The sequence below is a fragment of the Pteropus medius genome, unplaced genomic scaffold (genome assembly GCF_902729225.1).
Source record: "Pteropus medius unplaced genomic scaffold, Ma_sr-lr_union100, whole genome shotgun sequence".
In the NCBI taxonomy this organism is placed as follows: Eukaryota; Metazoa; Chordata; class Mammalia; order Chiroptera; family Pteropodidae; genus Pteropus; species Pteropus medius.
In genome coordinates, this window is record NW_024346150.1 from 3,541,876 (window position 1) to 3,560,867 (window position 18,992).

Here is an 18,992-nt window from a genome sequence, read left to right on the forward strand (position 1 = left end):
TCTGTGTAAAGGTGTTTGTGTGAACATGAGTTTCCAGTTCTCTCACGTAAATGCCCAAGAGTAGAATTGTCAGGCCATATGGTAAGTGCATGTTTAGTTTCATGAGAAACTGTCCCACTCTTTTCCAGAGCATCTGTGCCATTGTCCATTCCCACCAGTAATGTACGAGTGATCCACACCTTTGCCAGCATTCGGAGTTAGTGTTGGTCTCTTCTGTCTGGATCATGGGGTCAGGGAGATGGTGTTTGCTTTGGTTTGCAAAGTTCACAGGAAGTTAGTCCCAGTCTTGGGCCACCTAAGTGAGGTCTCTTATCATTCTTGCTCTGTTTTCTGTCTCTCTTTTTACCTTGAAATAAGAACATATGTGATAGTTGTAATAGATCAAAGCATTCCAAATGACTAACTTCTCTCAGGTTAAAAAAAAGGCTGATCTTAGTCTGCAGAGATAAATAAGTGACTCACATGTAGCCTGAATCAGTGTGGCAAGATGGATGGAACAGGGGAGAAAAATAAAGGGTGAAGAAACCAGAGAAAAGTGACCAAAGGAGTCTATTATCATAAAATATAAAGAATATTGAAACAGTTTGTGAGGTAGGCTAAATATCTTCAGTATACACAGTAATGAAATGTATTTTTAGTGATAATGGGCTGTGAGCTACTTTAAGAGATTGTCTTAATTGACTGGTTATATAGAGTTAAAGTACTTGTTACAGTAACATAATTTAGGTTGAAAAGAATGTGAATTTCCAAAAGTTTAGATGTCATCTTAGAAACAATGCCATAGATTTAGAAATGATGTAATTAATGCTCAGAGCAATTAAGTTTCTTTCCAAAGTACACAGGGAGCTGACTGCAGATGGGCCAGAGCCTGGGTTGCAGTGTGCTTCCTATACAACTATGTGCGGTGATGCATTTTTAAAAAGATTTGTACCTTGACCCGTGTCAGGTATTTTCATGTCCTACCAGTCCATGCCCTGCTTTCCTTGGCAAGCCACCTGCTACAGGAAGCTTCTCAGTTGTCTCATGTTGCTTTACATGGAACTTTAGAGAATGGACACTGCAGGGTAGATGAAGTGTCACTGTACAGAACAGTGGAGGGCCTTGTTTACAAACATCCGCTTGCCTTCAAATGTTCAAAGGCTCAGAAGTAAAAAGAAGAGCTGGCCGTTTAAAAAAACAGATTAGCTAGAGTAGGTTTTAAAATAGCAAGATTTAAAGTGATTCAATGTTAATTGAATATTGAGTAAGGAAGAGGTAGGGAGTTAATTGAATGAGTGAGCTTGGGGTTTCAGATAATTTTTTCATGATGTGAAGGAAATTATTACAGAGTTGGATGCAGATCAGGGGAAAGAGAGAGGCAGCATGATCTTTGGAAGCAGTAAATGAAAGCCGTTTAGTTTGGTGGGAGAAACATAAACTTGGACTGTTAGTTTTTCCTTTAAGCTTGTAAAACTATTTTTTTAAAAAACACATTTTTTATTATTATAAAAAGTTACACATTATCTGAAGAAAATTTAGAAACTATTGAAGAGGAAAAAGAACAAAATAAACGTCATCCATAATCTCATTGTAGATACTCAACCACTGACATTTTAGCTTATACACTTTCAGTCTTTTTCAATGAGCATGTATCATTTATATATTTACATATATATTAAAGTTTATAAATATGAGATCATATTGTTTATTAACTACATTAAAACTTAATAGTACATGAACACCTTTCCAACATAAGTAATTTTAAATCACTGCCTAGTATTCTACTGTAGAGAAATTCTTTAGTTAATTTACCCAATATTATTTCCCTCTTATAAACAACCCTGTGATGAATGTTATAACTTCATTTTTGTGCTTATCTACAATTATTCTTTAGGTTAAGTTTGGAATTTCAATGTAAAATTAAATGTAAATTTTAGGACTTTTGGTTCCTGTTGACAAATTATCAACCTGAAAAAAAATTGTGTCAATTGTCATTCCCACCCAAGTTTATGGGTTTTACCATATCTTTTTAAAAATGAGTTCCATTATTTTTTTAAGTTGCCAGTTTGGTAAATAAAAATTATGTAAATTTTTTTATTTCTTTGATTACTAAGTACAGCATACTTAAAAAAAATTTGGGTTTCTGTGTTTATAAATTATCTGATCATGTCCTTTGATTATTATTTTTTTCTACCGAGGTGCTCACCTATTTCTTACTGGTTTTTTAAAAACTTTATTAAAATATTGTTTATTTCACATGTATATTTTTGTCTTCTCATCATTTCCATTCGTAGGACCATTGCTGCTACTATGTCCTATCATAACATTCTATGCATACTTAAAACCAAGCAAAGGGGGAAGTTGCATCTTTAAAAACTAAACAGGCATTTTGGACAACATATTCTTGGCAATGGATCCTGGAAAACACTTATCAGACAAGGTAGGGAATGTTCTCACTCTGCACTATAAAAAGGACAGCCAGATATCAACCATTGCAGAAATAAAATAAGATGGAAAATTTTAAGAAACTGTTTAAGCTATTTTCTTAAAAGAGACTTCCTCCACTGCCAGAGATCCTGAAGAGCCACACGGCCAGTCATCTGGAAGCAATTCTTCATATAATTGATAAACTTGGCTTCCCCTTTGGGAAGAGAACCAGCTTTTTCTATACTTGCTTGCATTTTTGCTTTAATGTCTTCTACACAACTAGGTCCTTTTGGCATCTAGTTTTAGGAGTTGGTCTTCTTCTTCTTCTTCTTCTTCTTCTTCTTCTTCTTCTTCTTCAGGATTCTTGACCTTTAGATTTTGGTGTTGATGATTTTGAATCTTTTTATTCTGGTTGGATTTTCATGCATTTTTGGCTGGAGTATCTCATCCTAGAGACTTTCCTTCAGATTCGTCTCTTCCTTATTTTTCTTCATCATCATCTTTAGCAGCAAATTTGACTTTTTTCTGTGGAAGTTTTCCAGATATACTTAGGAGGTTCACCTTCTCCTCTTTATCTTTTGACTCTGCATCTTCTTCTAAGTGCTGTCCATTAATATGCACAGGCCCTGAACCACCCACCCTTCAAACATAAGCCACAGGTGAGGTTATTTTAAAGGCCCCATGGGAAACCATTGGCTGTACCGGTATTTTCAAAGTTGTCATTGTTTCTTTAATTGAACTGCCTTCATAATTCATTGCCTTTGCATCAGCAGTCTGCAATCCACTGTTCATACCAGCCCCTAAACTGATCATTGGTAAAGATAACTGATGCTCGTTTTCCTCATTGCTCACCTTAAAATGATAATCTTTGTCAGCCTTTAGTTCACAACTGAAAAGATACTATTGGGGCTCCAGGGGGCTTATGTCCATCTCCATCAAATTGTCCATGGGGTGGTGGCATGCACTTGGGTGGAAGAGAAGGCAGACACAGATAAAAAGCTATTGTTCTAAAAACAGTTGTTCAGGAGAGAATCACACCAGGGTTTTTTACAGATTTTTAAATTGCTTTGTGTACATTAAATACACTTACTCTTTGTCTGTTTTCTATGTTGTCAATATTTTTTTCCGTTGGTTGTACGCTTTCAATTTTGTCGACGTGTTTTTCTATGTTGGTGATGTTTGTTGTTAGTTTTTTTTCTTTAATTCTCTTGATCACTTTTAATTTTTAGGCAGCCAAATCAATTGCTGTTGTAATTTGTGTCATATAATACTTGTTCATATAATACTTAGATCATATAATACTTGTTCACATAATACATGAAATCTGTAATTCATTTTGATGAAAGGTCTTATTTCAAGATACGACTTTAAAATATTATATTGTAATTTAAGTTTGTAACATAGCCATCAGTATGGTTACTGACAAGTAAATACTATTATGTTTCTATAGTGAACGTATTTGCAAGCATCATGAATGTACCTGCCAAACATAGTTATCCACACATGGGTGTGGAACCCCTTTATGAGCATTGCCATTCAATTGCATAAAAGTCAGGATAGGTCTTGGGTTCTACAAATATTAAGTAAGAAGGACATTATGGTAATGATGGCCGACATATTCAAAGTTCTTTTTTTTTTTTTGGCTTCTCAAACACTTAACATTATGGTAATATTTTGTTTTCCTTGAAGTCTGTGAGAAGAGCGTACATATTTCAGTCATTTGACAAGGAGTTGATAGTCTATGGGAAAAGTTTTTATAGGGGGTGATGAAGAGGAGAGAGAGGCTCACCTTCTGCTAGGGACTCTGTGGTTCAGGGCCGATACCAAGTGATCTGAACTGGGCAGGCTGCAGAGTCCCCACCTCTGAGCACAAAAAGAGCTTCTTCCATGTTGCCCATCTCTGAATGCCACCAGCTGCAGAATAGATATCTTCTTGCATTGGAGTTAAACTTTTTCTTTTTCTTTCTTTTGCAGAGCTTTAAATGTAAGAACACATTCTAGTTGTTGGCTCAGAGGACCCTTCCTACAGCACAAAAAGCATGCAACTAGACCAGATTTGCAAATGTACAAAAGAGGGCATATCTTGCTATTCCTGTTTTTGAGTTTCCCAAACTTAATCTCATAACATGAGGCTGGTTTACAGTAGACAGAGGTGCTACTAGCAAAGTAGCAGATTAAATTAACCTTATCTGTAATGAGGTTGCCTGGCCTCTGTGCTATCACTCAGCTCACTGGCCAGTCAGTACTTAATTGGAAGCCTGGTAGCCAGGGAAAAGAATGTGTTTTGAGTCTCACTTTAACAAGTTTAATAGCATATCAACACATACAATAGTTGCTATATTGTATCCAGACCTTATTAAAATTAAGATGTGGTATACTGAATTGTTTGTTTTCCTGATTCACACAAAACAGATGCTCAAGACTGGCTTTACTTTGACATAGTAAATTAGGGTTTGGTGTATTGAATTAAGTGAATATTTTTCTTGTTCTAGAAGAATAAACGTTGTAGCAATTGTCCTGCTCTGGCTGTATTTGAACACAACAAATGATGTTCTAAATACAATTTGATGTTCTTCGAATGCCTAGTTGGAACTCAAGACTTATAAAACCAGATTCTTAAGTGGCAAGGTAGGCAAGTGCTATGGACTGAATTGTGGATCCTCTTCCCTCTAAATACTTATGCTGAAATCCTAACCCCCAATGTGATTATATATTTGGAAATAAAGCTTTAAGAGGTAATTATGGTAAATAAGGTTTTAAGATTAGGTCCTAATCCAATAGGATTATTGGCCTTATAAGAAGAGGGACAAGAGAGAATCTCTCTCCACCCTCTTCTCATTTTCCCCACGTGCATGCACAGAGGAAAGGCCACGTGAAAAGGTGGACGTCTGCAACCCAAGAAGAGAGCTCTCACCAGACGCCAACCCTGCCAGCCCCTTGATCTTGGACTACTAGCCTCCAGAACTGTGAGAAAATAAATTTATGTTGTTTAAGCCACCCAGTTTATGATATTTTGTTATGGCAGCCCAAGCAGACTGAGAGAGAAAGAAAGGAGATGGAGTCTGAAAGGAAGGGAACTTGTGGAGTCTAGAGACTGGAAGTAGTGAGCATTTCTTTGTGAATGGCCCTTTATAACCATAGTTCAGTGAACCCAGCACAGACCGGTGGGAACAGGACCTGTCTGAAAACTGAGACCAGGCTGACCTTTCAACATTGCCAATCGCTTGCTCTATGACCTCACTCTGGGTCTCAGATTCCTCACCTGTAAAAAGAGGGAACTGGGTTAGCTCTTCTTTATGTCTATTCTAGCACTTTGAAAGTCCGAGGAGTGTAATATTCTAATTATCGGACTATTCCAGTAGACCTTAGGTCCTTCAGAGTTCTCTCATGAATAGGTTCTGGGATCATTTTTCAAGTGAGTGATGCTAGCCAACAGGATGATATAGTTTCAATTTTCAACCTCAAACTCAAAGTTCACTTTGTAATGTGAAATGGTAAGGTTGCCACCCTCACACCTCTGAATTTGGAGCCTTATTAATCAATACAGATTATCAAATAGTGAAATTTCCCTGGGCATCACATATATGATTAGCGACACTTGAGTAATCAAAAAACAATCTATCTACATCTCCACTGTCCCTTCACAATTTGTTTAGTGGGGTTCTCCAATAATTAAAATGGTTGCTGTCTTTTCTCCACTGTACAAAAGATAGTTAATGCTGATCAAATTTTTTGACACACACACACACACACACTCTTCACTGTAGGGTTAGGGTTAGGGCCTCACATGACTTTTTAAATTGCTTTGTGGGGAAATGTGGCCACTCTGAACACTACCCCTGAGTTACCAGGTTGTCGATGTTGAGGATTTGGGGCTGGTTCCAAGTGTACTGCGAGCTGTCTCCACATAGGTTGTTATGTTATGGCTTCTGGGGCCACATTTTTTGCTTGGATTGGATCCTCAATCATAGACCTGCACACAAAATGTCCATACCCCTTACCCATAGAATGCCAGCAATGCATCTCTTTGAGCCATGCTTGGCTTTGTGTGAAAGCTTCTGGAGGTCAGATCAAAAGCAGGTTCTGTGAGTAGAACCTGCAATTTATTTCTGGGGTTAGTCTAGGTTTTCTTGTCCCCAAATACACCATTGAATAGAGTCAGAGAAGGACAGTTTCAAAAAGGGCTTAGATGTCATATGAAAGAGGGAGGAGACAAAAGAGCGGGTACAGAGTTTCAGAAAAGCTTGTCAGTGCTCACAATGTGGCCCTTGGGAGAATTATCTTCCTTAATCAGGGGTGAATAAACACAGGTTTCTATGGCATCTAAATATATTAAAGAGAGACTGGGGAATGAGAGGTCCAGTTAAATCAGCTAATGTAGATATAAACTTTGCAATGTATAAATGGCTTCAACATACATAATCTTATTGATTCTTAGCACAATTCTACATTGGGTTCTATCTTCATTTACTAATTGGGTTTTGTCTGTTATTCACCAATGGAAAAAAAAGAAATGTGAATCAGAGAGGTTAAATGACCTGCCTGCCTCACAAAGCTCATACATACAGAGCAGATTAGAGGCTTGAATCCATTGCTTCTGATCTCTAAAACTGGACTCTTACAAGAAATAGAATAAAATGGATGGAGTTCAGTGGGTTTGGGTGGAGGTGGAGGAAAATGTTACATGTTATTTACCCTATTTTTCTCCGCTCCACTCTGGTCACCCTTATAAGGTCACTTGACAAACATCCTTGCCAAGATTCTAGGCTCTAAGATGTCCCCACCTCACAAACACCTGTATATTCTCTCACTCCCACAAAACACAACCTCTCTCCCTACTCCCTGCTTCCTTTGATTATATCATATGATTTGAATGTGAAGGTAGGAACAGAGAAATCCTGATGACCCCATGACTGAGAGAACCATTAAGAAAAAACACTTTATTCTTGCAGAAAAACTTGACCTTTTCAAAACTGACACTCTCTAGATCAAGGTATTTTCTTACTTTCCTGCCAGTTCTTTTCTATTTTTCCTTTCGCCATTTTTCTAAGTCATCTGGTGAGGGGTGTATGAACTGTGAGGGCAAATTTCTGCACAATCTCTTTGTTAGTAGGTGGCCTGCACTCCATGTTTAGGGAGTGTCTGTTAGGGATGTTGCAGATAGAAGGTTATTTGGGATAGAGGAGAAGGGCCTCTCCCATAGTTTTTTTCTCTAATTCAATCATGTTCCTAACACAGGCTGCAAATCTGGATTAAGTCCTAGTCAGGGTCCCCAGCATCATAGCTGGCCTCAGCTGTCCAGAGCCTGTGCCCAATCCATGCCGTTACAAGTCTATCCATGCCTCAGAGGAAGTGGGGCCTGAAATAAATACTGTTAGCAGATGACAAAGTTTGGTGATTCATCAAATATGTATGTCCCAGTAAAGCTGATATCTTTTTTATGATCTCAATCATATTATTATTTAGTTTCATTTGTTTAGATATTCGTGTAATGGTAATCATCAATTGTTTGAGGGCTAGTTGGTTGAATGGGCTATATTTTTCTTCCATTCCATCTTTGTTCAACAAATATTCATTGAACATTTAGTATGTGCTGGTCATGTTAGACATGGAGACTGCTACGCAAAGACAAGACAAAGAATCAAACAGAGATCCTGCACTCATGGACTTACCATTAAACAACTAATCCCACTAAAGATCCATAATTACAACTAGAGATTCTGAAAAATGGAAGATGGTTCTGTGGCAGTGTTAAATGAAGGATCTGGTATTGCTGAGCCGAGTCAGGGAAGAGTTCTCTGAGGTTGAGACACCAGCTATCTCTGAGAGAAGAGGAACTTTCCAGGAGTCAAGTAGCATAAGGTAGGGACAAAAAAGGGCTTTCCAGCCAGGGGAAAGAGTCAGTGCAAAGACCTGGTGGAGGGAGGGAATGGGGTGTTTTCTTAGAAATGAAGATCACAGCAGCTGAAACTCAGAGAAAGACTAACACAAGCTAAGGCTGGAGAGAAGGGCTGGGGATGACCCCCAAAGGGCCTTTCAGGCCGTGTTAAATATTTAGATTATCATCATAGCTTTTCAGCAGGAGTGTGTGTGTGTGTGTGTGTGTGTGTGTGTGTGTAAATGATAAGATTTATATTTTGAAAAGGAAACTGGATACGGTGAGAACCTTACATGGAGAGGGAAGCTGCTTCATGCACTCTGATGATGAACAGTGGTATCTGGAGCTTGAAGTTAAGATAATGACCAGTGGATGGACATTTAGGAAGTGATGGATTGAATATGAACATGAAGGAGGGAACAGTGTCAAAGATAACTCCTTGATTTCTGGCCTATATGCTTAGAAGGATGGAGATGTCATTTACTGTCCTTTACTGAAATAGAGACATTGGAAGGGCTAGGTAGGAGAGGGTTCCATGAGTTCCTTCTCTGTCTTTATATTATATTAATGATCAGCTGCAAGAAACAGAAAGCTCTACAGGAATGTCTGAAACAGAAATATGTGTGATTCACAAGACATGAAGTACAAGGCTATCTAGGTCTTGTCAGACAGCTCAACAATACAGGGATTGATAGAGGCTCTTTTAAGCTTTCTGGTCTACCTACCTTGCTGTGTAGTCCTTCAGCCTTTTGTTTATCTTCTCATGGTTCAAGATAGCTGCTGTGACCCTGCCCTTATAAATACATCCCAAGTAGGAAATTAAATGAAGAACCAGGGGGTGAAGAACTTTGTTCTAGCAAAGATTTTTCTTTTTATTTGGTAAGGGACCCAGGAACTTTGCCTATACCATATTGGCCTGAATTAAGTTATGTGGCCATCTGTAACTAAATGGAAGATTGGAGATCCAGTGATTTAGCTTTCTTGCTTCTATAGGTAAAGAAAGGCCAAGGAGAGAGGGCATGTAAATAACTTTTAGGACTGGTATATTCTACCATTCATGTAAAGCTTGAGCTACATTGTTGTCATCCAAGTAGAGATTTCAAGGAGAGTGTTAGATATATTGGTCCAGAGTTAGTCTTTCTCCTTCTCTTCTTCCTCCTGAGGAGAAAGAGATGATTTGATGACAATTTTTAAATATGGCAATTAAGGCACATATCCCAAGAATTCTCCATCTCTTCAAAAGAAAAGGAAAGCAAAAAAGCTCTGGCCAAGAAATTTGGTCAGCCAAAAGGATGATTCCTTAATATTAACTATTGGATTATTAGAGATAGGTAACTAGGGAGACTTTTAAATAATATCATAACTCTGTGTGTGGCAGGGGGTGGGCTCCTGACATTCCATCAGCCCAGCCAGCCTCTTAATGGTGCATGAACCTGTAGCACCAGCTTTATAAATATGGCCACCCTGACCCACATCATAAACGTTAATGCACCAATTATAATGGCGGTAATAACCTTCTTGCTTCATGGGCTAAATCTCATTCTACCATAGCTATTCTTTCCTTGAGAGGAGATGATAAGGACAAGGGTCATGCCATTTCATAGAAGATTGTCATTGAGGGGTGACAGTTGATCAGAGATTTGAAGGAAGTAAGGGAGGGTGCCATGAGGACCTGTGGGAAGAGCAATTCAGGCAGAGGCAGAAGCAGGCCTAGGGCCCTGAGTGTTAAGCAGTTTGATACTGCATAAGGATGGTTTATGGGAGAGCATTCCAGGAAATAAATGCTCCTCAATGAAAAGATAGGACTAGACTTGTAGAATTATATTGAGACAGCATTCTGCACAGTACTGTATATAACCACTCTCTCACATGCATTTTGAAAGTGTCATGTTAGGGATAAGAATGACCTCATCCACACCACAACATTTGGGCCAGTAGTTATCATCATGGTTAGTTTATATATTGATACAACTTTTCCATTCAAGCAAATGGGTAAGGGTAATATCCTTTAGGAGCACAGCTGTGTCACATGGGTAGACCTATATCACACCAAAGAAGTGGAGATTTAGCAGACGCCAATTAATGTGATTAAAGTAGTCAGCCTAGTGAAAAAATTCAGAACCATAATCACATTTGAGGCCCAGAGATTTCCTTCTGCCTTTCTTGAATCCAAATGAAAGAAGCATAACAATTTTTAAAGTCTTTGATTGGAGCATAAGCTGTTTTTATAAGTATGGAATAATTCATTGATATAAGTAATGTTGAAGAGGCATCCTGAGAAAACCTTGTTTTTGATGTAATCTAGTCGGATGGGTTATTTTCTTTCCTCCTGCTCCCCCGCCCCACCTCCCTACTTCATTTTTGCCAAAGTGAGTTTCCATATGTTTCATCTAAATGAGTCACATTCAGAGAAATCATTCAAATGATCTGTGGGCACAGATACTTTTCTTTCATCTGTGGCTTGAAGGTGGGTGGTTATAAGGAGTGGAAATGATGGTGGGCTCTTCTCCAAACTCCAGATCTTTTGGCTTGCTCTGATTCTCTGAGCTCTCTGCATCTCCAACTTTATTCTATACCAGAGGGAAATAGCCTTAGTAAATTGCAAAGATTATTCAATTTCAGTCCACTTTAAGTGCCCTTAAAGGGAGACTGCACTCATGACTTCTCAGGGGATAGGCGATGCATCTTGCCATGGATAAAGTGCTGGTTGAGAGGTTTTAAATCACATTTGTAGCTTGGGAGACTAATATTGGAGGCAGTTCTCTTCCTAAAAAGTAATGCCATCTGTGTCACTGACTGTACAGAGCACAAGGGTGGGGGAGAGACCAGAGCTAACTTGTTTAAAGACTGATAGAACCATTCAAAGTGTGTCTTTCAAGAGACATAAGCACCTTACCCAGGAGGTTAATAAAGACTCTCATTGCATTTTATACTTTTAGCCTGACGGATGCAGTTGTTCTCTGGGCCTCCCTATGCCGCTGTATTAGTCAGCCTGAAATATATACAAACTTGAATCCAAATGAGGCAATGCATTTGATTTATGCTTAAAAAAGAGATCTCTGTGATTTCAGGTTAATGTTCTATTTGATTTTCACCTTTCTAATCAAAAGTCATCCTTATGAGTGAAGATTTATGGAGAACTCACATCTAGATAGAAGTCATATGGAAGGTTTATTCGTGACTGTTTTTTCCCCATTTAGTTGATGTTGTCAAATGAATGAGTACATTGTCAATTGTTTTGAAGATTTCATTGCTACTTAGGTTCAATAATCTTTATGGTGTCTTGGAAAAGACTCAATTCAATTCCACACAGCCTTATTGAGCACTGACTTTTTGCCTGATGCTGGGATAATAAACTAGCCAGTCTATCTACACAACTGCTAGACTCTCATACAGACAACCCACAGCTTATTCTCTCTGACATTTGACTGTCCCAGAAAAAGAGAGAAGAAAGAAAGAAAAAAAGAAGCAAGAAAGGAAAGAAGATAGAAAGGAATCAGGGCTCTAAAAATTTCAGATTATTCTAAGCAGAAATATCTGTGATAGGAACATAGCTGAAGCGGAAGCAAACGCCTTGTCTTTCTCTTTTGCATCTGTGAACATCACTCTGTTGGACACATTCCACATCATGGGCAATGTGACTCCTGCACCCAGACTCCCGCAACTTCAGCTCTTCAAGTGTTTCTAAAATTGATGAATCTGAAGTCCTTCTAAGCAGATGAAGTGGCTCGTGTCCAACCATGGCTGTCCCCTTTCTGCTTCAACTATCACATTGGCTTGGGTGGAAATTTTTTCTCACTCTCTCTTCCTTCTCTGGCTGGGCAAGATTCCTGCAGCAACCACCCAGCTAGCTCCTGTCGGTTGACTTATTTCATGAGCCCCAGTGTGTGGAAGCTGATTATGATCTGCATAAACAACAGAGTCAATATATCTGCCTAGATTGTCATTATTTTAAAATATATTCATTATTTAGACCCTACCTACTTCCAAAGTATCTTTGAGATGACTTACAATAAAAGAAGGGTAAATAATTAGTCTCATATAACAATGATAAAAAATGAAAACATATAATATATATAAAATGATAAACCTAGGCAAGGACTAATTAATGAACCCTTTCATTTAAAAAAATTTTTTTTCTTCTTAATATTTTTTATTTTTCAATTGTAGTTGGCATACAATATTATATTAGTTTCAGGTGTACAACATAGTGATTAGACATTTATATAACTTACAAAGTGATCATCCAGATAAATCTAGTACCCATCTGACACCATGCATAGTTATTACAATATTATTAACTATATTCCTTATGCTATACTTCACATCTCCATGACTATTTTTGTAACTAACAATTTGTACTTCTTAATCCTTTCCCCCTTTTTCACTCTTCCCCTCCCACCTCAAACCCTATCTCATCTGGTAATCTTCAAAATGTTCTCTGTATCTATGAATTTGTTTCTGTTTTATTTGTTTATTTTGTACTTTAGATTCCACATGTACGTGAAATCATATGGCATTTGTCTTTCTTTATCTGACTTACTCCACTAGCAGAGTACCCTCTAGATCCATCTATGTTGTTACTGATGTACAGATTTAATTAATTAATTTGGCTGAGTAATATTCCATGGTATATATGTACCTCCTCTTCTTTATCCATTCATCCATCAGTGAACACCCAGGCTGCCTTCATATCTTGGCTATTGTAAATAATGCTATAATGAACATATGAATGCATAGATCTATTCAAAGTAGTATTTTGGGTTTCTTCAGATAAATACCCAGAAGTGAGATTACTGGGTCCTTCTTGTCACTTGTTATAGATTTTGTTTTAAAATCTATTTGGTCTGGTATAAGTATTGCTACCCCAGATTTTTTTTTTCATTTCCTTTTTCATGAAGTATCTTTTCCATCTCTTTACTTTCAGTTTGTGTTTCTTCTGATCTGAAGTGAGTCTCTTGCAGGCAGAATATGTAAGGGTCTTGTTTTCTCATCCATTCAGCTACCCTATATTTTGATTGGAGCATTGAATTATGTTTTATTTGAAGTACTTGTTGATAGATATGTAGTTATTGCCAAACTGGAAGTTTGTACCCTTGACTGAAAAGTCTCCATTTCTATGGGTTTGGCATTTTTAGATTCCACGTGTAAGTGAGCTCTTACAGTATTTGTCTTTTTTGGTCTGCCTTTTTCTACTCAGCCTAATGCCCTCAAGTCCATCCATGTTGTTGCAAATGGTAAGATTTCTTTCTTTTTTTTTATAGCAAACTAATATTCCGTTGAATACATTTTCTTCATCTATTCCTCTATTAATGAACATTTAGGTTGTTTTCATGTCTTGACTATTATAAATAGTGCTGCAATGAACATGAGAGTGTAGCTGTATCTTTGAGGCAGGGATTTCAACTAGAGATTCTTGAAATTGCCTCTCTTGACTCACCCTCGGAGGTCCTTGGAATAAGAATTGATGGACCCCTCAGTGCTTAGGTCTGTCCCTAAAAGCCTTCAATTATTTTCAGGGAGAATTCCAATCCTGCTTAACATCTTTTCCATCCTGCTAGGAGCATAATACTCTGTTACCCAAGAGATCACATGTGATGTGTGCTAATGCTGAGCACTGGTGCTCTAATCACTCGGGAGATGAGAACAAAACTTTTGAAGAGACCCTCAGAATTAAGTATCATTTTATTTCAGTAGTCAGTGCCACAGCTAATTTTGGTAATCCTTAGTATTTGACAAAAGTGTTCTTTATCATAAATATTTAGAATATTTAATTTCTGAAAGCTGCCAAGTGCAATGACATCACAAATGAGTAATACTGTATGTCCCAACTTCAAAGGCTGACAAATAGTTTGATGAAAGCAGCAAATCGGGTCTGGCTCAGAGCCATTTATGTAGCAGACATAGAACCCAGATGCCGAGTGTCAAATATTATTTAACAACAGAAGAGCACTAAAGCAGCAGAACATTTTACCTGGATAGATGATTCTGTTCCAGTCAGCAGAGAACACAAGAAGGAAGTAATATCAGAGATAAAAAAACATATGAAAAACATTTAATAACTCTCAGAACATATGGAAATTAATGCTATTCAGAGCTTGCAGAATACCAAGATTTTTCAGCTTAAAATAATCTTCCTGCTGATGCACAGTTACTGGAGGGCTCCCAAAATGCCACAGAGAAAATTAGTTGCAAGCAAAAAAAGCAAATCTCTGAGATTCAGGGAATGGGGTAGAAATAAAGTAGAATTATTTATGATTACCTGAAGAGACAGTAATATGGAGATAGCACCAGATTGGAACTTGGGTCCATGCCCAAGTTTTCTCCTCAACTATTTTAATTAGCCTTAGACAAAATTCTTGTCCTTAATTATTTATGTGTCAGGTGGAGTTTTATTTTATTAACTTTTAAGGTAATTTGCATCTTTAAAACTGTATAATCTATGCATTTGACAAAGACCCAGTAGTCAGAATGACTTTTACCAGAAAAATTTCTACTGAAGTGTATAATTTCACCCCAGACTACCCAGTATTTGAAAATTTAATACAAATTTGTAGTTAAGGGAAGGTCCGCTCAACTTCCGAGCTCAACTACCACTATACCACACTGCCTCCAGAACAGAGCATGTCATGGGGAGAAGGCATGACATGGGAAGCTTATATGTAACCACACTACCCATTTATTCTTACCTATTTCTGCTTGAAATTGGGATTACATCGAGTAAAAAGGTTTAGTGGGGTTTAGCGCAACCCCAAATTCCAAGAGTGAGATTTCAACAGTGATAGAGTTTTCCAGCTTAAAAAGAAAAAAAGATGTTCCCCAAGGTCTAGGCAAATGCACTCAGTGATGACATATCTAATTCTCTTACATTCACTTACTATAATTGAATCAGAGCTTCAAAATCCTTGAACTCTGTCTTCTGTTTAACCCCAAGACCTTATTGGCAAGCAAGATACCTTCTAGAGTGAGGATAAAACCAGAAAGCTTTTAGCTGATCCTGGATTCAAGAGTGACAGACTTCGTTCAAATAGCTCTGAGACCTACAAAATCACAGGAGTGTTGGGAGGTCACCAGTAGAATTGTGAATTATTAACACATGTTTAACAATTAAAGAAAGACATATTGATAAATTATAAGGCAATTAATTATTTACTTGTACAAAGTAAAGACTGGAAAAGAGATTAAGTACAGTGGGTATGAATCTTAGGCTGCAAAGGCTGGTATGCATGAAATGCCTGTCATAAAACTTTACTTACCTGAAATCAAATCACATCTGACTCCAAGCCCCATTCCACAAGGCTGATGCAAAATTCAATCTCAAGTGTTATTAGCAATTCTCTCCCCTCCCCTCATCCCCTGAGTCATGCAACAGTCCTTACTGAGAAAAGGTAGGTCTTATATAATATTGATGTTTGGAGTCCAAGACTACATAAATCGGTCTGACTTCCAGGCGCTCCGCTAATTCTGAGGTTTGCTTGGAGACAGGAAAAATCTTGCTCAAGTCTTGGATTTCTTAGATGTGCCCCTCTCCATTGCCTCTCAAGGCATTCAAGGAAGCTGGCTGTGGTTGAAAACCCAGGATGCCCTTCACCACTTTAACAAACTCAGAGACATCTCATTTCTTCTCAGCTGCCCTTTTTCTGCAGAAGCATTAACATCCCTCCAATTTCCTTTAGAAATTTCAAGAAAGATTTCTTACTTTATTCCGGAAATACAGTAACAGTCTCTTTCCCCAAGTACTTCTGAACTCAACAGGGGCTGACAAAAATCAAGCTTCTTGAAGTCAAAAGTCAATTAAGTTTCTCCGCTAATGCCAAAAATGTAATTGAAGGTTTTAGACAAAGGCAATTTTTTTTTGTCTTTTCAGTCTACCTACATCTGTAGGAACGAACCTTGTTTTCAATTAGGTTATCACATCATACCAACTACTTCTAATACTTTAAAGGGAAAACACTGTGGATTTAACACTGTTTAAGATTCTCAGCTATTCTGATATTTACTGTAGGATGTATTGATAGAGTAAATGTGTTAGGTCAATATCATCAACCAGAAATATGAAACAAACATTTGTAAAAATCTAATGGTTTTATTATGTATAATTTGATCAGATACTGGAGCAGGAATCTCTAGAAAAGAGCTCTCAAAATTACTTAAAATGAGTTTTATGCCATGAACTGAATCAAAATACAGTCAAAAAAGAAAAGGTTATGTTCAACTATCAATCAATTGCTTACAAAATCCCAAACCTGTGAAAGGAGATACTTTTAGTTTCTCGCACTATAAAGAAGAGGATATTGGGGATGGAGCGCAGATGAGTAATATGACCTGAGTAAAACAATGAAGTAAGAGACCAGTAGCAGAGATGGGATGTGAATTAGTCAGCTAGCACATGAACAAGCTAGTGACACACACAGAAATGCCGGCAGTGCCCACGGGGGACTCTCCAGTACATCTTATGAGTTTCAACAAAGATGCTAAAGCAAGATATTTGTTGGTTTAAACCTTAAGGTGTAGTCTTCCTCTGCACATTATTATAAAATAGTTCTTGTGGACAAAGACAAGCCTTTAAGTAACCTTTCAAAAAGTGCGATATTTATTTCGTTCATTCTTTTCTATATCAAATTTGATACCTACTGTTCTTTTTCCATGGCTCCGGTATTTATCAAGGCAAGCAGAGCACATTGCCTTCTGGCCTATCACACTGAAACTGAGATGTATATTGCACTCACTACAGGCAGGAAGATAGATATATTTTATAGTGGCAGTATGATGCCTTTTTGGTCTGACTTTTAGGACAAATCACATATATAGGCATATATACATGTGCACAAATATATATCTAGGCACAAATAAAGGCATATATATGTGGCTTTACCTCTGAAAGACACTTTAAATTAGTTATATGGATTGATAAATTGTTATTTAACTTACAACATGAAATGACTACTGTCGATTTTTATGGCTAAATGAGATGCTCTGGAGTGACATATGTTTCAAGTCTGAAAAACTGGAATTCATTAACAGGCAACCTGAAAACTATAAAGATGTGTTCTCAGCCCCAGGAGAGCCTGAATGCAGCATAAGATGCAACTTTACTTTGCTCTCCTCAATATTCAGATGGCAAAGGAAAATGACATACATAATTCAAGCAACACTAAAATTCTCATCTTATTATTTATTCTTTTTTATTTTTTGAGAAGGACTGAAAAGTTGGCCAGCATATCATTTCTTCTTTACAACTGGGTGAATATATTAAGATTTTGTTCCACTGCCTGAGAGACAGGAGATATGATGGTTAAGCACATGGATTCTGGGGTCAGCCAGCTCTACCAGTCACTAGCTGTTATTTTGGGCAATTTTCTTTACTCTCTGTGTCTCAAGTTAAATATATATATATATGTGTGCACTTATATTATATAAAAATATATTTACATATAAATATTACATATTTAGAACAATATCTGGCAGATAGTTAATACATGGTTAATACTGTTTGTTATATATTTTAGAAACAGAAGTAAAGTTTTACCTATTTACCCAAGAACTATTAGAGATTGACTTTGAGTCATTGTAAATAAGTTTTTGAGTGATATCAATCATTATAAATGAAACACGAATGACTCCTTATCCGGAAGCTAAACAAACATTAGAGATAGAATTTCAATGTCTTATTTAGAGCAGCAATTCACTTTTGATCCCTCGTAGAGCTTTATTCATTTCCAATAAATTTATCTTCAAGAGGAGTTAAATCTTTTATAAGTGTGGGTTTGTTGAAGTCAATTAAAAAATTATAAAAATTTTGCCAAATAAGTTTATTTTCTTCACTTCCAATTGATAATCATATTTATTCTCCCACTTCAGCAAATTAACAGGTTTAAGTTAAAATTTTGTTGTTTCTCTAACTTTGCTTCTTAACTTTGTAAACCAATAATCACCCCCCCAAAAAACCCCAAAACACACACACAAAAACTCCCCCAAACAAACAAATGATCTTTTCTCTTACGGCTTTCCATTCATAAAACTATTTTTTTCCCTCCACTCATTTCTTTTACTGTGTTAAATGCCTAGCACATTGCAGATGTTGACCTAGAAGCAATCACCAATGTTCCCCATGAGCCTTCTAATTTAGCTCTCAAGCTATGAGATTACCTTGGCAAAAGAAATATGGGATTTGATTTCCTCAAGAAGCCACTGTTCCTGGAGCATATGGTAAGACACAAAATAAACAACCAAACACAAAGCACCTGGAGAGGCAAAGGAACGTCCAGGAATGTTGAGTGTTTTGTTTCATCTTAAAACAACATATACAATCTAGTGTTTTCAGAGCAGAAGGAATTCAGGATTGACTAAAGTCTTATAAAAAAGAGAGATGAATATATTAAAAAAATAGTTTTTAGTATTACTCTCTAACATAGGTTCAGACCAGTTTATGGGGTATTAACAGTCTAGTGGGATTTCACACAGTATGACCAATAAAGACAGAAATTTGGAATCTTGTCACATGAGGAGGTTTGGAGGGAAGTAAAGATGGTAAGTAAGCCTAGTGAAGAAGAGGGGAAATCAGAGCTGTTTTCCTATATTGGAAGTGATGAGTTAGAAAAGAGGAAGTAAATTTTCCCCTCTTCCTTTAAAGAACATGATTAGCATACAGGTGGAAGTTATAGCAAATTGGTTTTCAATTTAATATAAGAAAAAAACAAGTAATAAT

At 37.2% G+C, this 18,992-nt stretch overlaps 1 pseudogene; it reads right to left on the reverse strand.

The window, feature by feature from the left end:
* Nucleotides 1–2,405: 2,405 nt before the first annotated feature.
* On the reverse strand, nt 2,406–3,354 carry LOC120612977 (nucleophosmin-like; annotated as a pseudogene).
* Between the last annotated feature and the right edge of the window lie 15,638 nt (nt 3,355–18,992).